Below are 27,420 nucleotides of genomic sequence, written 5' to 3'. Positions count from 1 at the left end.
CTGTATACGGGTGGGTGCAGCAGGTAAACCTGTTCAGATCAATCTAAAGGCTGATGAAACTCTGCTGCATTTATTCTGCAGTCAGCATCAAGTGTCACACTTCATTTGATTCAGGAGAACTAAAGTGTCAGTCCGACTCATTCAAAGTCCAAAGTACATTTTCTTTGCCTGAGAATGGATGAATTTATCAGAACTTTTCAAAATTGATCAGAATATGGTGTTTTCTTTTGTTTTTTACTGTGAACTCGGACAGAACCTCAGGAAGTTTAGTTATTTTGCATTTGTCCTTGGATGTTTCAGACTTCCATGTGATTTTTGTCACCATGTGACCTTTCTTAAGCGAGTTACAGCCATTTATTATATTATCATCCTCTGTGTTTATTCCATGAAAAACCAGTACAATCCTAAATTTCATTTACTGACCATGTAGATGTGTCCAAAAAAAGTTTAGAGAGTAAATAGAAAGGTCCAAACAAGACATGTGATACACTTGGAAAGCTGAGAAAGACACTTAACTTGAGTTTTTAAAGCATGCGGCCCAAATGTTATTGAACATTTTCCAACGATAGATATTTTTATCCACCGCCGGCTGTCTGGGTCTTTCAGGGATAACACAATATCAAAGCAGATAAAACATAAGTTTAATTTTTCATATCTTTGCGGTTTTCTTGTAAATGTATTTAAATTGTAAATTCATGTTTGATTACATTTACATTCTGAGACGTACAGCGACTGTGTGGCGTCCTCAGCTTCTCTCTGATGACTTCAACATTAGTCTGTCTTCTTGAGAGTGAAGCTGCTCAGTGATAAAAATAAATATCCAGACATGACACCCTGTCCCCTGCGTCCCCCCCGTCCTCCTCACTATCAGGTTGCGAGGACGTCTTTATAAATAAACAGTTAACTGGACACTCGCATGCCTTCACTGCCTCTCTTCCTCTGAGGGGGATTGAATGGACTTGGACGGGAAAATGGGGGATAGGGCAGCGAGAGACGACGGGGGAGGCAGAGAAACGGAGGTCTGGAGAGGAGACGTAGAGCACAATGTGAAATCTAAAGTTAGCAGAGGGCAGATGCATTTCCTATTTTGTGTTACTAACAGGCTGGATGCTTGTCCAGAGATGTCTGAAGGGTTTTATGCCTCGTTACTTTCCGACATTAACGTCTGACAAATGTCTCGACGGTTCATCTCAGAGTAATAATGTGCAACCTCTGCAGATAAATGTCTGCTGTGTCTCCTCATGAACATTCAACGTGCAGCCAGTCTGTGACGGATATTTGCAAAAACAATTAGTTGATTTAATTTAGCTTAAATCCGTTACTCATTTAAGTGAATATCAAGTGAAATGTTAAGCTTTTGTTTTGTTGTGTCAGCTTTTGTATCATGTAAATTGAAGCCAGGTGATCTGAGAGCATCATCTTTGACTTTGACAACATTTTTAATATTTCCTGACTCATTTTCTGAAATGCAACATTAATACTGAAAGCTATGGACCAACAGATTCCTCACAGCAGCTGTGATCTTTCACATACAGGATGCCTCCAACTCCCAGAACACATCTCACCCGCCCCTACAAAGTGTTGATCCTCTGTGCTCTCTGTTCCCCTCTATTGTTTGGGTGGGGGATCGAGGAGACTTCCTGGGTGGCGTCATGAGACCAGAGGGAGGCTTTAATGCTGTCACTGGGGTCTGATGATGAGGAGGTGATGGGATGGAGGACGGGGACACGAGGAGGGAGCTTAGGAAGGTAAAATTTCTAGAAAGTCTTTGATTCCCTCCCACGGGAGGAAAAAAAAGCTGTACCCGAGGTAGGACACACACACACACACACACACACTTTTCTGACTTAACGAGGTGAGCACACTGTAAGGAAGAAGTCCAACACCCAAGAGAGCTGCTAAAATCTTAATACAGCGAGACCAGAGTGAAGCAGACAGACAGCGAGAGGAAGAGTCCTGAAACTAAATATATATATATAAATAAATAAATAAATATATATATATAAATAAATAAATATATATAAATAAATAAATAAATATATATAAATAAATAAATATATATAAATGAAGAGTCATTTGGTTTTGGACACAATCTGAAGACGTCACATTGGCCTCTGATGAGCATTTTTCTAAATTTAGATTAATTGTGCAGATTAATCAATAATGAAAACAGTCGTTAGTTGCAGTCTTAGTTTATACGACACATCTGATTTGTGAAGGACTTTCTTCAACATTTTATTGACCAAACGACTGACTGATGAGATGAGAGGCAGTTAAATCAATTTTTAAAATGATCCTTAATTGCAGCCATAATATTAAATGATCAAAAATTGGAACGGTTGTCTAATTTTGAAGTCTTTAAGTGAACGAAAGTTTAACAACTCTTAACTTGTAGATTTCAGCAATAACTTTATATTCACAGCGATTCTTTGTGGACATGAAAGTCTAAAAATCATTTTACGTGAGTTATGTGAAGTAGTGTTTGGTTTTTTTGCCCTGAACTCACAACAATCTCTCTGATTATCAAACATTACAACTAACTTTATGAGCCATGCTGTGTCCCGTCAGCCGTCTCCACACAGCGTGACAGCAGCTGTCTCAAATAAAGAACTCAGCGTCCAGTTAAAGGACGGAAATTCCCCCCATGCAGCCAATCAGGAGATCTTTCCTCACTGTCCTTCAGTCTCACTTTCACTCCACCTTCTCCTCCTCCCTCTCTCCTCTCTTCACCTTTCAGTCCTTCAGACTCACGGCTGAGGCCTCTGATTGGCTGAGACGGGACGAGAGCGTCCTGAGAAACAGAAGGAGGACGGAGACTTTCTAAAACGGTGACATTCCTGAGGAAGCTCCCAGACTGACAGGTGACACTGACGCCACACAGGACCGAAATACAACACACACACGCACACACACACACGCACGCACGCACACACACACACACATTTAAAGTCCTGGCAGGAGAGCAGTGTGGAGATGTGAGTGCAGGTTGTATTCACGTTGCAGCCGTTGGATTACAAAGCCTTCGTGTTTACCTTTACAATAAGATTTGGATATTTAAACCACAGATTAGGCACATTTGAGGTATTTAGGCGGCTCTCTCATCCGGAGAGATCTGCAGGTTGTAAGAAAGGAGAGTGAGATTATGTTTCCGGTGTGAGGATAGAAGAAGTCTGCATTGTTCTTGCACAGTGTGTGTGGGAGAGAGAGAGGATGACGGAGTGTGTTTGTGAGCATTTAGGAGTGATTATCGGCTGCTTATGGATGAATTTCAAAAACAGCATCGAGAGAAAAACTGAACGACCTGCGAGAAGTCAGCTGCCTGGAAACAGATTCTGATCAGTTGGACCCAAATGATCCAGCTGCAGTTTTAAACCATACGAACCAGGAAGACAACCAATCACAGCGCAGAGCCACCGGCCAGTCAGAGGCTGTGAGCTGCTGCCGAGGAGACCGGTCGGACATATGTGTGAACATACGGCAGCGAGGACACGTCTGTGCGTCACGCCAACAGTGAACGAGCCTGAAACACTCGGACGACCCGCTGAATTATAGACCGTGTTCACAGAGTCAGAGAGGAGACAAGGAGAGGAGGAGAGGAGACAAGGAGAGGAGGAGAGGAGACAAGGAGGAGACCAGAGAGGAGAGACAAGGAGAGGAGGAGGAGGAGAGGAGACAAGGAAAGGAATCAAGAAGAGGAGACGAGACAAAAGGAGACAAGGAGAAGAGACAAGGAGAGGAAATAAGTAGTGAAGATAAAAGGAGGGAGGAGGCCTGGAAAGGAAAGGAAAGGAAAGGAAAGGAAAGGAAAGGAAAGGAGCAGAGGAGATGAAAACAGAATAGTAATCAAATATGAAACTCAATTTTCTCTCCGACTTTGTTGCAGTAAAGAAAAGATGGACTCTGATTAAACATCAGTTAACATCTTATTAATTCCACAAAAACAAATAAACAAATGAAATGAGATGTTGAGTGATGACCGAAGATCAGAGAGAACAAAGAGCAGAGCTGCAGGAGTCAGAGCTCCACCAGAGCTGCAGGAGTCAGAGCTCCACCAGAGCAGCAGGAGTCAGAGCTCCACCAGAGCAGCAGGAGTCAGAGCTCCACCAGAGCAGCAGGAGTCAGAGCTCCACCAGAGCAGCAGGAGTCAGAGCTCCACCAGAGCAACGACACGCAGGGACGTTAAAAACCTGCAACACAAACACACAATCCTGAGAAATTAAGAGAACAACAACCACAAACCAGCTGACAGGAATAACAACTCCTGACAGAGAGATCCGGCCACTCCTCGCTCACACCGGCTTTGATATCGCAGTCACAACAGAGTGTGTGTGTGTGTGTGTGTGTGTGTGACGGACAGCTGGAAACAGATGTGAACCTGACTCATAAAACACAGGGAAGTTGTGGGAACACCAGCGGAGCGGAAAAAAACACGACAGAGGGACAAGAAAAGAGCAAAACAGCGGCTCGCAGCAGACTCCTGGGTGGAGCTCACATGTAAATATGATCCATCATGAAACTGATCGCACACATCAGGCTGCAGATGTCCGTCCATGCTGCACGACTCCAGGCACAGATGTATATACATGTGGATCAGAAACCTGAGCCTGTGATGTAATTCAGAGGCCGTCATGACATTAACATGGGTTTTAAAGCTGGTGTTTGTGTGTGACTGAGATAAAAGTCGGACAAAGTTGGAGTTGGACTTTCCAATGTACGCTGATTAAAAAACAGGTAATAAAAACGTGTTATTTGCAGCAGGAGGTTTGTGGAAAGTGACTCGAGGCTCATCATCGTGGCACGGAAGCCATTTTGAGCTACAAAGATCCAACAGGGAGACTCGTGACCTGACATGCTGGAGGTTGGGTAGCTCTTCCGGACCTCCTGGCGTTCCCAAAACACACCAGGAAGGTTTGTTTTCTCGAGTTACACGGGCGACCTGCGGCGACCGGGACGCCATTTATTATCTCCGAAAACAAAGATCCACATCTACCAAATAATCTTCTCATCGAAAACAAGATTGTTTTACCACGAAAGCACGATCCTTCAGACGAACATCACAAATATCTTCTCTTTTGTTGTTTCAGTATTAGCAGAGAAATCAAACCAAACGGTGAACCTGACCGACATGAAAGCAACAGAAAAACTTCCTGCTGACAGAAAATATTGTTCAGATTGAAGTTCAGTTTCCGATACTGTCAAACTGTGCGCTCCTCCTGCCGCTGTAATGCGTTTACAAAGACTTCCTGTCCCTCCCACAGGGCTCGATGTGCTTTAAGTTCCTCGAAATGAGGATTTAATTTGAGGCGAGGCACAAAAAAATAAAAATAAATAAAAGTGGAACCAGCGGGGCAGAATCATGGGAATTGCGGTTCTTTTGCGAACGCAGCCAAACACACGTCCACTTTGATTAGAGTCGTGTACTTGGAACGTCGAAGCATCAGCGCTTTCACTCGCTCGCTCATAAGGCTCATAGGCTTTTAAGAGAGAGAGAGGGTGTGTGTGTGTGTGTGTGTGTGTGTGAGAAGGCTAACAGCTCATAAGGGGAAAGAGTGGCGATGCTTTGCGCATCTCAGTAGGCTAATTATAACACTGCAACTGCTGCAAAAATGAAACATGAAAGAATTAAAGAGCACAAAGAGAGAGAGAGAGAGAGAGAGACAACAGAGGGAGAACAAAAAGGAGGAAACATTTATTGTTAAAGAATGTGTAGGTAGCTGCAGTGACTACATTTCACTCCAATTACACTGCTGAAGCTGTGTTTTCTCTCTCACCTCCCTCTCTGTGAGTGTGTGTGCTCCTCAGTGTTTCTCAGGACACACACACACATACACACACACCGAGCTAACCTCGAATAACGAGCAGCGCCGCAGGACGACTGTCGCGTCACGAACTGCACTTGAACACACCGCAAAGACTACAGCCGACGGCCAACTAGCTCGTACTGACTGCGCCCGCCTCAGAAGAAATACCTCTTCACACCAGCAGGTGGAGGTAGTCTGTAGACGTCACTTCTAATGGAGAACATGTCGCGTTTTTCTGGTGGTTTGAAATATTTGCAACTTATCAACACAAGACGCTGAGTCACACGGACCGGTCCGGCAGCAGTCCTGCTCCACAGATTATACAAAGAGTTTTTGAAGCGGCCGCACCTTCAGCGACGCGTTGTAGTGTAATATAACCATATAATCATAAATAAGTAGTTAGTGGTTAATAACAACCGGTAACAAGTACTGAAATATTAAAGAATCCAATCAACATGTGGATGAATCATAAATGAATGGTTAAAACATGTATTGCTCTGCACTAGTTGGTTGAACAGGCACCTATTGATTGAAGTGATGATTAAACTACTGAATTGTGTTACTTTGGAGTGAAATATAACCACAAATGAAAGAGTGAAGTCATGTAATATAACTGTTGTTCAGTCAGTGGGGCAGATCATGGAGGAGAGTAGGAGTTGCTCTGCTCACAGAGAAGCCAAGGCCAAACATGCAGATAAGGAGTCAGTGCAGCTGCCAGCCCCGCCTTTCCAGCCCCGCCTTTCCAGCTCCGCCTTTCCAGCTCCGCCTTCCCAGCTCCGCCTTTCCAGCTCCGCCTCGCCGGCCTCCAAGATTTGAAGTTGCCGCCATGTTAGAGCAGAAAAGGATGAGCAGAGAATATCGTAGAGAGGTCACAAGACGGGCACAAGCAGAAAGGGGAGGGGGCACGTGTTTTTGCCACGAGAAGGAAAGTACCCAAGTCAGCAAAATTTGGATGTTAACAAAAGAACGAGCCAGGATTGGACAAACCACGGGGCCCAGCCCCCGAATTAGTGAATATAAGGAGTATGTTTTGTATTGAGAAGTGGGGTCTTATCAGATGAACTTCTGTCTGTATGATCTCATGCTTTAATTGTCGACAATTAAACATTACTGCACTCAGCTCTGGAGGACTCCTGGACATTGTTTCCTTTTTATTGGTGACTTTTTGAAACTCTGAAACACCTTTTTGGACAAACAAAGATTAAGAAGTCGATACACGACAGCGTCTCTGTGTGATCGTGTCCTATAAGAGAGCAGAGTGCTTTAGCCAAAACACAAAGATGTGTATCCGCTCTCTGTTCAAGGTCTGGGTCTGCTGTCAGAGTGTGTGTCCGTGTGTGTGTGTGTGTTTCTGACATAGGCTACTTTCAGGGACAAATTTAAAACCTCAAGTTCATTGAGGCATCTTGTCCAAAACGGTGTCCTCAATGGGAAAAGAATGATTTATGGGTCAGTGGTTGAGGTTAGGGTCAGAGAGGCGTCTCCAGGAAGTCAATGTAAGTCAATGTAAAGCCCAAAATGACATGAATCAACGTGTGTGTGTGGCCGGGTCCTACTGGGACCACCAGCCAAGACTTGAGATACACTGACAGCTGGGAGCAGCTGGTCACATGTGAGTATTTGACTGTGTGTGCGTGTGTGTGTGCGCGCGTGTGTGTGTGTGTGTGTGTGTGTGTGTGTGTGTGTGTTTTAGATAGACAGCTGGGGACAGTTGCTAGTGTGACAGAAAATGACAGCCGGGCAACACGAGACCTTCTATACGCTCACACACACACACACACACACACACACACACACACACACACACACACACACACACACCCTTCAGACAGCACTGCAGACTTGCTAATCTGTGCCCTTTAATCCGAGCGTGCGCTTCAATCCGTGCACTTTCCCTCCCAGGTGCCATCCAATTCCCTCCCAACGTGCTCCGCTTTCCTTCCCTCTGACAGCTCCGATCGGGGTAAATAACCCGACGGCCACTATTTTTAGACTTAAACACAGTCAGAGGTTACAGTAAGTTACACTGAAGTCAAACTCGCACGACAAATTCATACGAGCGATAAGTTATTTTATAAAAAAAGCTGCTGTGTCTTTGGACGAGCGGTGTGACCTTCACTCAAACACACGCAGACTCTCTGCTCAGATAAACAGCTATTTTTGTACCACGAGTGAGTCGATACGCTTTATTTTTATAATATGAATCATTTTATAAGAGTAGATGTCAGTGCGGCTGTTTACAAGCAGAGACAGGTGTCTCGTTTTAGATGAAACAGGCTTCATCTGCTGCTGTATGTGGAGGGAAAGAAGGAGGTTTGCTTCCAAAATGTCATTTTCATTTTAAATACTTCTTTATGTTTGACAGGTTCATGCAATCTAAACAATATTACAAACATATTCTGGGGTTCAAATCCCAAAATCTCTTCCAGGAGCTCTTCCTCAGGTGTTCGGAGTTTGATCGAGCTTCCTGTCAGGATCCATTTAGCTCCAGAATGCAAACACGTCTCCGGTCTCCTCAAAGATAAACAGGACTAATCTGGGTCAGACACGTGCAGGTGAAGTCCCCACAATGTAGTTTGTGTCTACACATACTGCAGTGACCTGGATACTGCAGCAGCCACAAGATACGCTGCATGTATGTCCTCTGTGTGTGTGTGTGTGTGTGTGTGTGTGTGTGTGTGTGATGAGTTTGCAGTGATAGCCATCTCCTCCCATCCTCTGCTGGTGCAGGTCATCAATTCTCATCTGTGTGTCTCTCCTATCTTCACGTTCAGCACCAGGTTATAAATACACGAGCAGGCAGCGACGCAACCAGTCGGCAAATCTGCTGATGAGCCGGTCAGACAGGAGCAGAAACAGTCGGTGCGTCCACCTGAACACACAACAGCAGCCTGCAAACCTTCTGAACCCTCAGACGGTTTTCATGTACAGGCTCTTCGCAGTCACAGGAACCTGACAAACATGTTTCCAGAATAATTTGGACGACTGAAATTTACCATTTTTGTGCCAAAAAAATATTTTTATGCAATTTTTAAGTTTTTGTGTGAATGTTTTTTCACAGGTGTTTTACACCTGAACGTAAAGTGGAAGTGTTGATCATCCCGATGATCCTGAGCTTCAGTCAGGACTAAAGTTAATACTGATTTTGGACCGAGCTGCAACTAACAAAAACTCAAACTGCTTCTTTTGTCCAAAATCAGGAATGAAAGAAAAGCAGCAGATGGTCACACTGAAGCCGACAGCGTGAAAACTGACTGACACGGTCTTTATTTCGACTGACTAACTGATTTATCAACTAATCATCACAGCTCTAATTTTTGACTCCTTATTCGTACTGTCTCACTTTCTACTGTTCAAACTACAGTTCCCATAATGCTTCAGAGAATGTAAACAAGAAGTAATGTCACCATAGATTCAGTGAGTTATGCCTGTTTGAATCTTCTGCTGATAATAAGTTTTAGTAATTTTATAAGAAAACAAAAGTCAAAACTCTGATTCCAGTTTTGTAAATGTGAATATTTTCTGGTTTAAACTGAAGATCTTTGGATTGTGGACAGAAGGAGACATCTGAGGATGTTCGGGTTTAGGAAACACTGATCAACATTTATCTCCATTTTAAAATGGATTAATCATACATTGCAGCAGTTATTGTCACTATTTAATCTCACGCTGAATTAGCCATCAGCACTTCCTGTTTGCAGTGTGACCCACGGACATACAGACCGTCACTGGATCACTTTGATACAGAAGAGAGCTTAAAAATGTGATGATCCTCACAAGTTCTCAGAAATCTACCTTACAGACGTTCCACCACCATCTTCCTTCCTGTAGTCAACAGATCAGCGATCAATAACAGCATTTCTCTCTTTATTCAGTCAGCTAAGAAGTCAAATCAGTCCCTCAGTCAGCCCGTCAGCAACTTCCTCACTCAGTCAGTCCGTCAGTGTTACTGAGACATCATGAATCCAGCCGGTTGTTCTGTCAGTGACGCAGACAGGCAGCCGGCCGTTCACTCCTCCAGGGTTTCACCTCCTCTGACAGTCACTCACTAAGTTTTTTTCTTTAGCTAGAAAGCACATAATTCACTGCAGCCAGTCGGTCATTCAGCCAGTCGGTATCTCACATCTACCTTTGTCCCTCCTCCCTCTCCCTCCACCTCCACAGTCACTGCAGATGTCTCAGCTCCGAGGCTCCATTCTTTATCTCTATGATAATAACAGGCCGCGGCTGGAAGCCGAGCGGACCGAGCAATGTGACCTCCAACTCCTCTGGCAGGGTTTTAAACGCACCGCAGCTCGGAGTTTTTCGCCAGGCTAAAGATGTCCCCCGTCTGCTGAGTTTATCACAGTCGACTGGACGGAGACGGCGAGCGTCGCTGAGCTGATGTTTATCACCAGGTTTATTTTTTTCACTTCTGTGCTAAATGTTACTTAACGCGGCGCTGTAAAGGGATTTAGGTAAATGCCACGAGAAATCAAACTTGAAGCTCCTCTAAATTGTTGCAAATGGAAACACGAGAGAGTGAGTGACTGTGAGAGCGTCTGGAGACAGAATCAGTGATGATATGGGAACAAATGTGTCGTTAGTGGTTGAGGGTCAGATGACAGACAAATAAGCGATTGCAATATTATTTTTCTCTGACAGAACAAAGAAAACGTCTCATTTTAAAAGGAGAAAGTGATGCAGGTCCTGCAGTACTTTAGTTTTTGGTTCACGTTGACGACTCTCCAGCCTTCATCCACTCGTCTGTGTGAAGTGCAAAACAGCCTCTTTGATGCTAATCGCTCAATTAAGATGTGATATTCTTTCCAGACTTACAAGGTGTTTCGATTTGGGTGCACTGTGCAGCACAAGGTTGTGTCAAGGTGACACCAAACTCCTGTTATCTCAAAAGACACACACACACACACACACACACACACAGATAACATTAAAGCAAACTGAAAAAGGAGTGCGAGTGAGGAAGGAGAAAGAGAGCGTCAGTGATCGAACTTTTGAAAGCTTGAGCCTGAATATCTGGTGTTTCAGATGAGAGAGTGAGTGTGTGTGGTGTGTGTGTGTGTGTGTGTGTGTGTGTGTGTGTGTGTGTGTGTGTGTGTGTGTGTGAGAGAGGGAAAAGGTGGAGAAAGGCAGAGTGCTAATGTCGGCATGCTCACATGCTCACAATGATGATATTAACATGCTAATTTAAGCAGCTAAAGTGTTTAACATGCTTTCCATCTTATTTTAGCGTGTTAGCATTTGAGCTAGGCCGATAATAGCTTATATCTTATTGTTTATTGTCGTGTTGCAGTAATGAAATGCTTAACTGGATTTAAGGTCAAACTTTATCCAGCAGAGAGCGTTCAGAAGATGATTTCTACACTGTCAGATGTCACGCTGAGTATCTCTGTCACAACTCGTCAAAGGCTAATCTACTGGATCCAAACATCAGGATTATTGATTGGGATTCTTATTTATGATTCCCAAATCAACGCTTCGTCCATTAGCTTGATGCTAACACATTTTATGATACCCCATTAACTTGCTAACGGAAACTAGGGCGTCTGCACAGCATTTTTTCTGAGCGCCAGTGTCTTTTTTTCCCCAATTGTTCCCAACGAGGAGCGACTGCAGCAGCCCAAAAAAATCGGTATGTGGAGACAGGCCTAACTGCTCACTTCACAACTGACGTCACCGGAGCCGATGCACGCAAGAGCAGCTAAAAAGATCTCCATAAGTGGATGATACATATAGGAGGGCAGAAAATAGTGCTTCCTACCTGTACAGGCGGAGCACATGAGTCAAAGAGTGAAGCCAGAGGAGAAACAGAACGAGAAAGAAGAAGTGAAGCGAGGTGTTGCTGCTGGAGTTAATCTGCAGCAGCAGCAGAGAGCAGCTCAGGGATTCAGAGCATCAGGAGGCTTCCTGCAGGCCTCAGGATAACAATGGTATTTAGTACCATGTAAACCAGCGAGCCTGACACACAGACCTGCAGATACTCCTACAGAGTACACGTGCACACGTGTGTGCATCCAACACACACAAACACAGTGTGTCTTGAGGGATTGTAGGCGGCAGCCACGGCGTTTCAAACACACGGCTGCACGGAGAGATAGCTCTCTCGCTCTGCCTTTTCTGCTCTGCCTGCCCTAATGACTTTCTCTCTGCCTCCCCCCTCTCTCCCTCTCTCTCTCGGGTAAGTGGGTGACAGTCTTTTAAAGTGCAGTCCTGTACCTTCTGATAGCAGCCAGCAAACAATGAATGTATTGGCCATGCTACTGGATCTGGGAGCGTCTCAGAATAACAACGAAGCAGAGGGAGGAAGCTGTGGACGAATTAATGTAGTTCAAAGAACAGTTGACTCTCTCTCTCCTCTGTAAACAAACAGCAGGCGACTCGCCCTTTGTCTCTCCTGAACATGAAGGACACGTTTCAGTCTGCGATCAAAAGAATGAATAAGTTAAAATATTAGAACTGCTGATCAGGTTGAAATTAGTACTTTGCCTCATACTTTCTTTGTGTGTGTGCCGGTTACCAAGATAAAATGTTTCTGTGAACCACAGACACATTCTGATTACATGTTTATGACCTGACTTATCAGGTGTTTCAACATTTGTAAGGGTGACGCCGCTGGATATTTTTAAAGAGATGTTGGGATATTTTCCAGCCGTGTTTGTGGAGACAGAACCAAACCCTGACCAAGATGTTTATGTGCCTTAAACATATTAAATCATAAGTACAGTGTTGTCACAACATAAAATATAACTGAAACTAAAGAAAGGTGAAGTTGGGTTAATTCTCGCCGAGTAGAACAGAAAGCTCAGAACATAAAGGTTTACATTCTTGGCGTGCTCCCCTTCACCGTGAGGCTGTGAGGCTGTGAGGCTGTGAGGGTTTGAGCCTCGTCCTGAACGTTCAAACAGAATTCATATCATTCTTGCAGAGCTCGGCTGATTACAGGCCGAGCTCTGCGGAGGCTAAACACCTGGTTTGAGGTGAACTTCAAGAGAAGCTGTGGCTCTGCAGCAAATCCACCTGATGTCTCAGGACTTAAACACAGAGCAGACGATGGCAGAGCGCCTCGAGCGAGGCTGCTTTTCTTCTCACTCCTTCATTTTTCTGTGGCGCTGAAGCATAACTCATGTTGGAGGTTATGAAAATGTGATTTTCTGAAGTAACTTCTTGTACTTTTGTGGTTTTATTGATGTTTTATTGGCCATATTTGTGCCGTTTCTGCCGTTAGAAGTTGTTGTATTTTCACTTAAAGCATATTGTCTCTCCACTAGTCGTACATCAATATTTAATGCGGCAAAAAAGCCTGAAAATAACCTCTAAATGTTAATAACCTGAAAGTGAGAACTCATGGAAGATAAAGACATTCAGGGTGAATCAGGATGTATTTTTGAGAGAACTGCATCCTCATTTTTGTGTGAAAATTTCAAAGAAGTTGATACAAAATCCCCAACATGTGCCACCCACGAAAGCCCCTCAGGCCACGCTACAGAAAATCACATTTCTTTGACACCCTTGATGACTTTAACGTTCTTACAGCAAGCAGAGCTTCACAGGGTCCATATCTTATATCCCAAAACCAAAAACTGCACTTCAATAAGCTCAGTCAGTCTGAAAATCAACTCTGCAGAAGAAAAGTGTAGCCTACTTTTTTTAAATAATGCACTCTGCAGAGTTATTTTCTACAAACTGCAGGCGGCCGTCTGCACAAATATGAACATGTACGTTGAAACACACCACGATTAATGGCCAACAACATCCGACATTACAGACGGGTCAGAGAGCATCCAGACACAAAGTAAACATGCAGCTGCTCACACGTCTACTGACTCCTGGAATAAGTCGTTAGTCGATAATCTGACAGCTTTTCGAGACTCAAATTGTGAAAGGGATCCTTCTGTTTTCGAGAAAGACGATTTGTTAGCTCACGTTCATGTTGCCAGGTGTCAAGCTGTTCACTGAGCGGTCAAACCAATCAGCAACATCTGGGTAACTCCTAGCAGCTCCAGGCAGGTTCAGATGTGACGACCAGCGAGAGAAGCAACAGTTTTAAAACAACAATGGCGGCTCCTCCAGATGTTAGCGTAGCTGCTGTAGCATCAGTTCTGTCAGAGCTGGAGGGTTTATTTCATTGAGAGAACAACAAAGAACGACACTGAAGGTTTTCCTCTCACATAAAGGTTTCTTTCACAGACAGTCGAGATGCAGCTGAGCTATTTTTCACAATTACATCAACACAGTTCACGAGTGTCTGAACAGCGTCAGGTTCTGAAGTTACTGATTCTGAGGCTTCATGTCACATCAGAAGCAGGAAGATGTTGTCAACAGGGCCGCACGATGTGAAACTAAATAATCAGATCACGATTATTTTGACAGATGACAATTACACTATGATTCATGATTAGCTGGGATGATCTTTTATTGCATCACAATGTTCATTTTCACTGGAGAACTATTCAAATCATGATGGTGAAAACATTTTAACATCCGGAGAAGAAGACTTGTAGGTCCGGACGTCTCTGCAGCACCACAGCACTTCATTATAATGCCGTTTATCAAAAACTGCAGCTCCAGCAATTTACATATCACCATATTGCAATTCGATAATATTTCAATTAATTGTGCAGCCCGATGTGTCGACATAAAAATGGGTCCAGCTGCTGTTAACAATCTGGATTTCTCTCTCAACTCAGTGTGAAGAAGTTTGCAGCCTGTGCTAAGAGAGAAAAAGTTCTGGAAAGTTATTTTTAAAAGTCGTCTAATAATAAACTTCAGATGATTCTCATTTTTGATAAAAACTTTAAAAAAACAAAACTTCAGCTGCACTCAGTGAGATTTGAGGCTTCGTCAGGACTCTGGAGTTCTGCTGCTGGGTTGTGAACAGCAGGGATTTGGGTGTGAGCTCCGTTGGTCCATTTGCCCTTGAAGATTATCGCTTTATTAAATTGTAATGCTCTTTGAAGCGGCAACTATGTAAACAATACCCCTCCACCACCCGCCTCCACCACCCGCCTCCACCCCTCTGAGGTCCAGAGCTGTGAGTGGAGGTCGAAGTGAACACTTGAAGGACGTTCAGCGACAGGAAACTGCTCCGTCGCTCTGGTTCTCCATCCTTTTCTCACCTGTCCTTCTCTGCCCAGCTTCCTGCTGTCACTGCCCCCCCCAACCATGCTTATTTTCTCTGCTGCACTCCCTCCCTCGCTTTCTATTAACCCCGTTTCTCTCTAACTCACCCACCTCCCCTTCTCTCCCCCCTTCTCTGTGTATTATTTCTGCAGGCTCCAGTCCTATCCATCAAGACATCCCACTACCACATCCCCTGTCACTCCCAGAGTCACCCTCTGTGCCCCCACCACACACACACACACACACACACACACACACACACACACACACACACACACACACACACACACACACACACACACACACACACACACACAGCGATGGCGTCTCCAGGACGTGAATCATCGCGGCACGTTGGCAGACGACAGCTCTCGTCCCTTTTGAATGACTGCCCATCATAAAAGATGGATTGACGGATGAATGGGTGTGGTGAATAAATGACTTGATGGGTGGATGAGTGTGTGGATAGATGGGTGGGTGGATGAATAGAGGGATAAATGGGTGGATGAATGGGTGACTCACGACATCCTGATCCGACACAAATTTGCAAATAGGCTCGGAGATGAGCATTCATGCCCCGTGACACGTTTCCCCCCCGAGTGTTTACTTCCTGGTGCATCGACCGCAGCGGGCGGAGTTTAACTGAGTGCATCAAATCAAAGATTTAGTGTTTTGCGTGAGGCTGCGAGCTGCTGGGAGGTCTCACAGTAAAGTTTAACTTCAGACCATCACAGGAGGAGATGTCTCAGAGCCTGCTGCTTCACGGTGGCTTCATTACAACTACTCATCAGTTCATTTCATTGATGTATGGATTTTAAATGTACATTATAAAAGAATCAATACTCACTTGACCAGTAGTTTGGTAATTCATTGCTCCGAGTGTTAAAACAATTAGGCTCGTCGATGTTATTGATAACTGATTAATCATTAGAGTCACTCTGGAGGGACGAACGGCTGCGTTCTCCATTTTATATGACTGTGAACTGAATGTGTTTGAGTTTTTGGACTGTTGGTCGCAAACAACAAACTACTCTCAGAAAATTACCTTCGACTCTGAAATGAAATGTAATTGCAGCTCTAAACACTCAGTTTCCCACTGAGGAACAAAATAACAATAATTTGACACATTACACAAAAACACAATCCAATGATTTGTGAATAATCAATTAGTTGACTGACAGAAAAATAATCAGACAATTTTGATGATTGATTGAATCATTTCAGTGATGTTTTTAAAATACATCAAATTCTGTGTTTTCAGTTCCTCAGATGTGAATGTTTTCTGGTTTTCTTTGATTTCTAGAAAAGTGAACAAACATCTCTGGGTTTTGGACTGTTGGTGAGACAAAACAAGACATTTGTGACATTTTGATGTGAACTGTTCCTTTAATAGGATGAAGTGTCGTCAGGTCTTTGTATAAACAACAAAAGAAGAAAATGAGTTGATGTATAAATATGAAGCTTTACGTTATTTCTCGGTCTGTCGCTGTTCACAGATCCTGTTGACTCGTCCCAACTTGTACAAGGTGTGTAACCTGAAGCCTTCCCTCCTGTTTGTGTTAGATTATGCAGTGTGAGAATGTGTGTGTGTGTGTGTGTGTTGGCACACACAACCTAATGTACATATATATGTATGCCTGCTTGTGCGAGAGTGTGACTGTGTGTGTATGTGAGTCCACACCAGGAACAATGTCATCTATTGAGAACCCAATCCACACACACACACACACACACACACACACACAGGGCGGGTGTGAAGTCGACCTGCTGGTGTTTGACTGTTAGATTTAACATGTCAGGTTCTCTCAAGTCTCATTTCCTCGGCCGGCTGTATTTGCCTCCCGCCAACGCTTTAAAAGCTGCCGGCCAGGTGGAGAGGCCAAGCTGTTTGCCTGCGTCCACACAACACACACACACACACACAACACACACAGACACACACACACACAGACACACACAGACACACACACACACAGACACAACACACACACACACACACACACACACGTAAAAAAGACATGTGTAAAAGAAAACGTGAGGTTTGCTTTTAGTCTGAGTGTCATTTTGTCGCTTGGTGTTCATTGAGTGACTCTGCAGTTATTAATCTTTAATAACAAAGCGTGCAAATAGTCTCAGAGGCAGCGGCTCCGTGTGTCAGATGAGATTTCTCCTTCCTCCTTTTTATGTTCTCGGTGTTTTAAAGCTTCATACCAGATGAGCCAAAACAAGCACTCAGCATTTCTCCCTCTCTCTCCCCCTCTCTCTCTCTCTCTCTCTCTCTCTCTCTCTCTCCCCCTCTCTCTCTCCCCCTCTCTCTCTCCCCCCTCTCTCTCTCTCCCCCTCTCTCTCTCTCTCTCCCCTCTGTCTCTCTCTCTCTCTCTCTCCCCCTCTCTCTCTCTCTCTCTCTCCCCCTCTCTCTCGCTCTCTCTCCCCTCTCTCTCTCTCTCTCTCTCTCCCCCTCCCTCTCCCCCTCTCTCTCTCTCTCTCTCTTCAGGCCAAGAAAAAAACTGAATAATATTCAAACATTTGTGAATGTCTGCACTTTCATCTCGGCCTGAATGAACAGAACTACTCATAATAAAAGTCCTCCGCCCCCACTCGGCGTAGCAGACGAGTCTCCATGGTTACGGCACCAGCAGGCTGTTTTGGCTGTTGTGGTGAAGCAGAATTCCTTCATGGATGACCGAGCAACACGCCTCTACATGTGGGTCGGTTTCCAGTGCTTTAAAAAGAGCTAAATATACATCATTACAGGGCGACGCCAGAGTGGAAATTCTGCTCTCGGCATGGATCTGGATCAGCGTTCTGTTTCTCTGCTGCGGCTGCCAAACATGTCAAACACATTTTTTACTATCCTACTTTTTTTCCTCGTGATGTGTGGCGCTGTGGTGGAATTCCTTCACATTAGATTCAAACCGAGTGTTTTGCCATTGAGGACAACACACACGCTGCTCGCTGTAGTTGAGACTGTGTTGCGTGTCGAACATGTCACAGCATGCGGCTGCTGCGTCGGCAGCGAAGTCGAATCACAATTAGTTCTTCTCGCAGCGTTAAGGGTTCTGGCGTGACGGCGGGATTCCTCCATGGTTGACCGGGCAACTCAAGAGCGCCATTTGGCTCCGTGTCCAGAAGGCTAACCAGCCAAAACAAGGGGGCTAATAAAACTGTCCACTGATAAGCAGTTAATGCCCCAGAACTAATGACTGCACCGCCACCCTGTTTTCTCTCCACCAAATCAGTGGTGTGACTCACACACATGCACACACACACACACACACACACACACACACACACACACACACACACACACACACACACACACACAGAGCTGTGATATCTGCTTCTTACACAATTAAACGTCTTGTGATTGGACAACAGATGAAAGCTTTAAGTAATGAGGAGCAGAGAGGATTCTGGGAGCTCGGTGGAAGTCGTGTTGCTAAAAACCGAAAGAGAAACATTTTAAAATGAAAGAAAATTAACTTTCATCAGAAGGAAACCACAAGAGAGAGTTTGTCAAGATATTATCGAATTCTTTGAAAGTTTCCAGGAGTTAAAACATTCATAAAACCAGAGAAACAAATGTAATGGAGGAGGATATTTTACAGTTTAATAATAAACTGTATTGTCCAAAATGACAATTCACCTTTTTTTATCTTTTTCTGCATTATGTTTTCATATCGGCACATATATTAACATCTATGACAGCGCCAATACCAGTCAGGCTCTGATCAGTGGAGGAATCAATAGAAAAATAATCACCAACTATTTTAATAATCAATAAATCCTGAAAGTAATTTTCATGGAAAAATGGCAGAAATGCTCTCAGACTCTCAAATATCCAGGTTTGTTGCTTTTTTCTGTTTTATATCATATTAATGTGAAAATGAAAGACATTTTTAATTGCAACCCTAAAACATAGAATGATGCTCCGTAGAGCGCATACCTCAGCCAAGACCCAACAGTCCCTTCTATCCGCATCAAACTGTACTCACGCAGATACAAGCCACCTAAATGTGCCTGATTTCTTTCATCCAGATTTATTTAACACCAATCCTCCATCCAGGTTCAACAGAAATCTGTCGAGTAGTTTTTGTGTAATCCTGCTGACAAACGGACACGGGTGGAAACACAACCTCCTCATGGAGAGCTGGTTCTTCATCCTACAGCAGAAGTGTCGACAGATAATCTGCAATAAATACGTTGAGGACATGTAGAGCCGAGCTGCAGGTCTCCCCACCGAGACGTGAGCATCACAACAAGAACAATCCGCTCAGCGTCCTGAGCTCCGGCACTAAAACGGCCTCTATATCAGTGACATCCAGGCCTGAGCAGTTAGCTACACTGATCGCTCATAATGGCCCGGCCGGCCTGCTGCTGCGGCGTCTCCCTCTGCAGCACTACACAGCTATGTCAACTGCAATTATACAGGAAACTGCCACTAGGAGCAACACTGTAATCGCTCCAGAGCTGCAGACACATGGCACAAGTGTTGTCACGCTTTCTCACAGCTTGAGTTATGAAAAAGAAGAAGCTTTTCCCACACCGTCTAAACATGGACATTTGGAGTCACTTGGCGTCTCTGGCTGCCAGCGTTATGCTGCTGGATATGAAAAATAATCTGCTAATTTGAGGACCTGCTGATGAAACAGCACATTAGGAAGATATTTATGGTCACGGTTTTCAATTCAGTCAATAACTCAAATGTTTGAAACTTCTGCCACGTCAGATGGATTTCAAACCACACACATATACTGCAGGGAGGATTATTCCTGTTGCTGGGCGGTATAATGAGTCACCATAAGAATAAATCCAGTTCAGGCACACTTGTGATTAAGCATCCGCCCTGCTGAGCTCCCTGTGGAAGAGGAAAACACACGTCCATCAAGAGATCTCTCATTACAACACTGCTGTCTGTCCTCCATCTCCTCCGCTCTGCTCCGTCACATCACAGCTCACACGTGTTCCTTTAGTCGCTGCGATTCAGGATCAATTCACTGATTTTCTTCTGTGTAGTGATGATTTCATAAAGCAGGCGATCCGCTGTGATGAACACATTCTGTCTGACGTGATCTGTTCTGATAACGGTGACAACGTGAGTGATGATTGTTTAAAGCCGACAGGTGTTGATTGGACTCTTGTTTGTTCGCTCACAGGACCGACGTGGCTCCGGGCCAGTGTTCAAAACTAAAAGTGTTAAATTAACTCTGATGGGTGTGAACTTTTATAAACACTGACACAGCACAAATTTATACACTTTGACTTGAATGAATCATTACGGCTTTACTGCATAAGAGAGCCGGCTGAATCCGACATTATGTTTGTGTAGAGTTTCCACACATCGAGTCGGCCTGATCCAAAGAAGAAACACCGGCAGCTTTGTTATATTGTTGTTGTGACTGCAGCAGAGTTCACATCCTGTAATATTTCCCCATAAATAATATGCAACTCACGTTCTAATGGATTCAGACATACTAAAAAAACTCACATCCTGTCTCACCAGACTAAACAGCATGCTGGTGAGGATTTCCAGACCGACCATTTTTACTGTGGCTGACAGTAAAAATAACCAGTTATCTCCAACAACAACTTTTCCAACTAGCTAATTAACCACATGATGTTTAAGCCTTGTCGTGCTAATGTCAGCTGCAGTGGACCTGGCTTTCAGGCCACGCGTCCCCACACCTAAACAACTGAACAGGTCGGCTGTCAGGGTCGTCTACAAAACATCACGACCGTTGCAGTGCACTAACGACACGTCATGCTGTCACTGTTTAGGCACTAAAACTACTTGGTTAGGATTAAGAAAACTATGTGGTTTGGGATACCAACGTAATTTGATCCGTATCCTCATCTGCTCTCAGTTTACAGCGCTGTTGATTCTACAGGCCTGTTGGGTTCTCGTGACGTCGACTAGTTTCCAACAGGTGAGTGAAAACAGCAGCTGGAGACTCGTCTGCAGCGTGGGGGGAAAAAACAACAGCAGCTCTGACAGACTGACAGGCTCTGCACCGACTGTAACCCAGAGGAAATGTATTCCAAAGAATTACAGCTCATGACAGCAGCGACTGTAGATTGCAATCAAAAGAAAACGCAGCACAGCATAAATGTTTCTGCAAATAGTGAAGCAGGGAGCTGTTTCGAGGCCATTGACTCATCTACAGCACATTATGGATTAAGCCTCCACAGAGCAGACTGTCTGTTCGGTTACACATTTTTATTGGCCTCTATTTTAAAACATATTGAAACCATGACAACTGCAAAAAGACCAACTTCAGCTCTCTGTCCCGGTTTACACTGTCGGACCCTTTGAATCCTGCAGCCGGCGTCATCAGCAGAAGCCCGGTCTCTGTTCTCTGTTGTTATCTTCCACTAAGAATAGCACCGGGACGAGCCCGGTCCCACACCCTTCAAAAGCCTGCAGGGCTCTTCAAACATCCCATGACTGTTTTATTTTCGTGTTCTGACAAATGTGCCGTATGTGCAATCGACAAGTGGTGTTTCACTCATGGCAGGAGGAGCATGACTCACAGCGACAGAATAGTAGCCAGCTGTAGGCAGAGAAACTGGAGATGCCTCATCCCCCTATTTTAGCCCAGAAAGGCTGCAGGAGGAAGAGAGCGAGAGTGAGGGATCTAAATCTCATCTACCAACGTGATAGGCTTACTCCACAACACGCACACATCAGGGTTTTTTACTTTTCTCCAAAAGCTTTTGAAAATGGAAAGGAATAAAAAAAAAAACTGTCCTGATCTCTAAACCCGAAGAAGAATCCTTCTTTCCACTTGTAGCTAAAGTTTGAAAAGCAGGGAGCCAAAGATTAGACTTATCTTGTGGAGGATACACAAGGTGTTTCATAACAGAGGAGCTCAATCCTATTTTGGATGATATTGATTTATGAAATAGGGAGTAGCTCAGACGTAGACAAGGAAACACGGTCAGAGAGGTGAGGAGGGGGAGGAGGAGGAGGAGGGTGTCTGGGGAAGATGTCTGACGTCGTCTTTATGACAAATCTTGATTGCCGAGATGAAGATGGGATAAAACCTGAAGCTGCTGTTGGATAAAAAAAATAATGGATTTCAAAGCTGTGAACTCTTCGGGGAAAAAAGAAAATAAAACCAGTCTTGTTAGCAGAGCGATGAGTCGGGGGGTGACTACTAATCAAAAATCGATCTAAATTAGCTTTTCGTTCTGATCTTTAAATCCTACAGGTACTATCAGATGGTTTATTTTCTGTCTCAGAGATGATTTATTGATTTGTTTGTGAAGACGGGACAGATTTGAGAAACTGTCAGAAACTGAATTTCTATCTTTTGTTGTTTAGTGTTGAATCTCTGAAGGCTGTTTTTTATTTTTTCCTGAATCTTTCTATTTTTGGTGAATATGATTTGAACTTGTCTAACACTAACCTGCACACACACACCAGGATAAAGTCAAGCTGCTGATTAAAAGTACCTCTTATCTTTAAAAAATGAACGTCGTCAGGACGTAAAACCAGCAATCTGTTGATCTTCACTCATCCAGATGTGACGGTCTAACAACGACACAGCTGTGCGTTTTAAATCGAAAATAACATTTAAATTAAAATCTCCAGGCCAAGTGTCACTTATGGAGCATTTAACAGATGATAGGAGTCGTTCAGAGCACAGGATGCGTCTGTCCACCACATTCGACTACAGAGAGTTCGTCTCCACCGTCTCCATGAATGATGTGCAGTACTTTGAATTTCCACAACCAGTCTGTACCGAGCTTCTCCGGGTCATCTCGGGTCAGAAGCTTCTCAGCACATCAGCGATTATGTAAGCTTTGAGTGGTAAAAGAAAAAAAAGGAAAGCCAAAGACAAGAACCAAAGCGGCGTTCCAGGGTTTCCTCACAAAACCACAGAACAGACCCACTGACTTTGTTTCCCTCCTCCAGCACACAGCAGGCCAAACACACAGTGTGCGTTACATCTCGTGCAGCGCTGTTCAATACCTGTTAAGCTGATCATCACCTTGAAGAGACGGTCGCAACACACGGCTCCGCTGCCTCCTCGAGGTAATTTAAACCTCTTAAGCCGAGCAGCACATCTTTCTACTGGAGACTGAGGAGCCTTTCAGAGGCGAGCTCTGCTGGTGCCGACGCTCCGACACACAAACACCAGCACCGGGAAATACACAGCCACACCACACACACACACACACACACACACACTGTTTACTTAACCCTTGAAGGTTAGCACAGAGATCTCCTCTGTGAAAATGATAGAAAACATTATGACGAACACACACACACACACACACACACACACACACTGAAGACTGGACCTCTTTTCATTGCAGAGGGAGAGAGAACAACATACAGAGTGTTTCTCACCTCTTTGTGTTGTTACAGCTCTCCTCCTACAGCGCAGTGATGGAGGTGCTACACATACATCCAGTCAAATACACAAACAGGTGACGTGTGTGTGTGTGTGTGTGTGTGTGTGTGTGTGTGTGTGTGTGTGTGTGTTGCAGGCTGTGCGTCCTCATCAAAAAAAGACAAGATGAGGTTATTTACTGCGACTGCCTGGGACACTAATCTGTTTTATAATCCGTTTTTTTTTTCATCCGGGGAAAGTCGACTGAACACGTGTGGCTTTTTTTCAGCCTCATCTTCACACACAGACACTGACGACCCACGATCAGGGTTACAGAACCATCTTGTATGTTGGTGTTGCTCTTAGATCATCAAAATTAATGTTGCTCCAGGACCAGTCGAGTTTTTGTGATGTCACAGCGTCGCAACTCGAAGGAAAAGAACAGAAAAATACTCACATAGGAGAAATTATCCTGTGAAACACGTGTTTAACGTTGTATTTTGAGTAATTTTAAGCATGTTGTTGCCTAAAAATGGAAAATAATTAGTAACCTCAATGACTAATATCAGTAATACCAGTGACTGTAATATCAGTAATATCAGTGACTGTAATATCAGTAATATCAGTAATACCAGTGACTGTAATATCAGTAATATCAGTGACTGTAATATCAGTAATACCAGTGACTCGCTCCAGATGCAAACTTTTAGGTAATTTGAAATGATGCTTCTGCAGCAACACCAAGGCAAAGCTGTGACATCACACCAGTGTGATTGGTTAGTTGCACTGATGGTTACCAGACAGAAAAATGTACCAGATGCCTTCATCTGGACCACATACCGTGTGGGATGATCCAAACCTGGGCCTGATCCAGCCCACCAGAACAGAGGGAGCTGTGGTCCAGATTTGGGCCAGTTCTGGTTGATGTGATTGGCTCTTGGCTGACATCAGGAGCGGACCAACCCAAGCGGCATCATTCCTCACAGTATGTGGGCCAGATGAACTCACCTAGAGTGGGCCGGATCTGGACCGTGACAATTTTGGGTAAGGCATATTGTGATCATTTTGACAGATATGATTCACGATCAGTGGGACTCATCTTTGCATCTCATTTAAATCCTGCTGATATGTTGGGTTCTGATCCAAACCAACAAAGATCTGCGGGTCAGGACGTCTCTGCAGCTCTACAGAACTTTGTTATGAGTCACATTTGACCTTCTTGCAGCTTCTTGCAATTTTAATATTGTGATTTTGATTTAGATTTCACTTAATTGTGCAGCTTCAGTCCTGGAACAGCTTTAATGATGATATGCAGGGATCAACACCAACATGCCTCACTGTGGGCGAGCACACACACACACACACACACACACACACACACACACACACCTCAGTGAACAAATTAACAGCATGGCGTGGAAACCAACACACACGCACAGATCATCAGCATCAGTGGAGGTGGTTCCTGCCACTCGGGGGGGAAACAAACATGGTTCTCTGTGTCGAGGATTAAAAGACTCGCTCGTCTACAAAACACGGCGGTCCCATCAACATGACGCCTGTTTACACACACATACAAGCAAAGTGTGCTCAGCTGCAGGTCTGCCTCGTTTACGTCACCGAGGAGAGCAGAAGAGACCAGAACGAACAGACGAGCAGAGGATCCGGCCCGCTGCACTGAGAACGTATTGATTTACGTCCGGCGGGGGTAGCAGGAAAATAGGTGGACCTCCAGGCCTCCTCTGCAGGCTTCAGGCGGAGAATAATGGCCCCCACGGGACCACTCAAAAGCCTCCAAATTGCCCATCACTGAACAAGCAGAGTCCTTTAATTCATTTAGGGCGTGTGGGACGGAGCAGCCAAGTATTCCTGAACAATCAAATGACATTAAACCAGAGCGAGCTGAAAACACGACGGTGGAGAAGATGTGAGGAATTTAACTCGCTGCTACACAAACTCTGCAAATCAGACTCAGGACAGCAGCCAGACATGAACTGAATCACTACCAGGACCTCAAAGGTCAGGTTGCAACAGCCAAGTGTCTAAAAAAAACACCTTTTGTAGTCGAGCCAGACCGTAAGCCTCAGCTCCTGCTGACGGACAAAAAGCCCTCACACAGGAAAACTGAAGACAAAAAACACAAAACTAACATCAGGAGAACACCAGAGCCGACTGACGGAGTGAATTATTGAAATAATTACAATAATATATTATATGATTTATATTGTAGGCTACAGTCGTGCTGCAGCTACAGATGTTTTCTGATCGCTCGCTCAGTGATCGTTCGGCTGTTTGGGCCGTAAAACATAAAACACTTTGCAAAACGTTGAGAACTTTTATCCGAACTCGTCAGTTTATAAAAGATATTCAGTTCACCGTCACAGAGGAGATGAAATCAGAGTTTTGTTCTGAATACAACAACTCAAAGTAATTAATCAGCCATCAACAGAGTTTGACAACTAATCGATTGATCGGCTGCAGCAGCGAGTGTTGCTCTGCTCTCTGCTGCTCGGCTTCCCTCAGACTCAACTCAGCCTTACTCAGCTTTCTGTAGTTTCCTCTGACACTTCATCCACCCTGCAGACCCCCTCTCTCTCCCCCCTCCCTCTCCCCTCTCTCTGTCCTGTCCCTCGGTCAAAGGAGACATACCCAGACCGCGGCAGGCTGTCAAACGTCTCCATGGCAAAGCAGACGTGAGAGGAATCACGACGAGGTGGGCGAACATCCTGACTTCACCTCTACAGCGGCTCCACACACCAGCACACACCATCACACACCATCACACACCAGCACACAACCGGATGTGGTTCCTTCTCTCTTTCTATTCCTTCTCCAACATGTCGGGATTACTGGGCTCATTAATGCTCCTAATGAGGTCTGTGTCCCCCCACAGCCCGACGCGTCTCCTCCATCTGATGCGCTGCGACGCTAAAACCAACTTCCATTGGCGCACGAGAGAGAGAGAGAGAGCACGCGCAGGCACGCACGCACGCAACAGCACGAGATAGACAGAAAACACAGGATGAAGAACAATGAGGTCACTGACTCAGTTTGGGTGCAACGTTACAGACTTCATCCCAAAATACACCGAGTGAGATACAGTCTGACAGCGGCCCTCCTCTCTGGACCGCAGCCCGGCGTTACAACGCACCTGTTCGGGCTCCGGAGCCAGAGGAATGAGCCTGGTGTGGGGCTTCAGCTGTCCGAGCACCGGGGGAGGAAACACAGCGAGGAGGCGAGGGGAGGAGGTGAGGGGAGGAGGTGAGGGAGGGAGGAAGGAAGGAGGGAGAGAGAGAGAGAGAGAGAGAGGGCGCAGGGCGGAGAGCGGTAGCTGGGATAAGTAGCCCAGCAAGCAGCTAATAACACAGATCTCCTAAAAATACCCCGGACACACACTCACACACACACACACACACACACACACACACACACACACAACCCGGATGTGTTATCAAAGATTTCACTAGTGTGTGTGTGTGTGTGTGTGTGTGTGTGTGATATTCCAACAGTAAACATTTCGCTGTGATTTTCTCCTTGAATGTGCCCCGCACACACTTTCTCTTTCCAGCAACACGCACACACACACACACACACACACACACACACACACACACACACACACACACACACACACACACACAGGAAGGACTGAGATCATGATTTGAACACAGACTGACCGTCAGAGTCTCCTCCACGTTTATATCCTCCCCGTGTTATTCAGCCTAAATCCTTCCTCTCCCTCCGGCGGCTCCGGTGGTGGAGGCTCCGGCGGTGGAGGCTCCGGCGGTGGAGGCTCCGGCTCCGGCGGTGGAGGCTCCGGTGGCTCCGGTGGCTCCGGCGGTGGAGGCGGGCTGGTGGCGGAGGCGACAGCGGAGCTCCGGTCTGTCCTCCTTCCGTGTCCACGCAGAGCCGCGCGGACAGAGAGGCTCTCTGCGCGGTGTCAGCTGCGCGCCTCCCCGGCTGGCGGCAGGATGTCTCCGGAGCTGAAGTTGGAAGCTGAAGCTGCTTCACGGTGGAAAATTTTAAAAAAAAGCACCGAGTGGAGACTTCAGATGAACCCAGCAGGCAAATCCTCAAGTAGAGCAGAAAAAAAACAGGAACAAACCAGAAGAATGGAAGAAAGAAATGCTGGTTTGGAGGCGGAGATGGAATAAATCACA

The 27,420-nt window shown here is 45.1% G+C and overlaps 1 protein-coding gene across 1 annotated transcript in view; it reads right to left on the bottom strand.

Moving 5' to 3' along the window:
* dag1 (dystroglycan 1) overlaps positions 1-27,023 on the bottom strand; it is a 55,498-nt gene extending 28,475 nt beyond the window's left edge. Inside the window, exon 1 of the mRNA XM_073469201.1 lies at positions 26,938-27,023. The gene's annotated coding sequence lies outside the window, so the exon portion shown is untranslated. The remainder of the gene's footprint in view (positions 1-26,937) is intronic.
* Positions 27,024-27,420: the final 397 nt, after the last annotated feature.

This window comes from Pagrus major, chromosome 6, assembly GCF_040436345.1.
Source record: "Pagrus major chromosome 6, Pma_NU_1.0".
Lineage (NCBI taxonomy): Eukaryota > Metazoa > Chordata > Actinopteri > Spariformes > Sparidae > Pagrus > Pagrus major.
The sequence above is the reverse complement of the archived record's forward strand: the minus strand, read 5'-3'. Positions and strand labels throughout refer to the sequence as shown.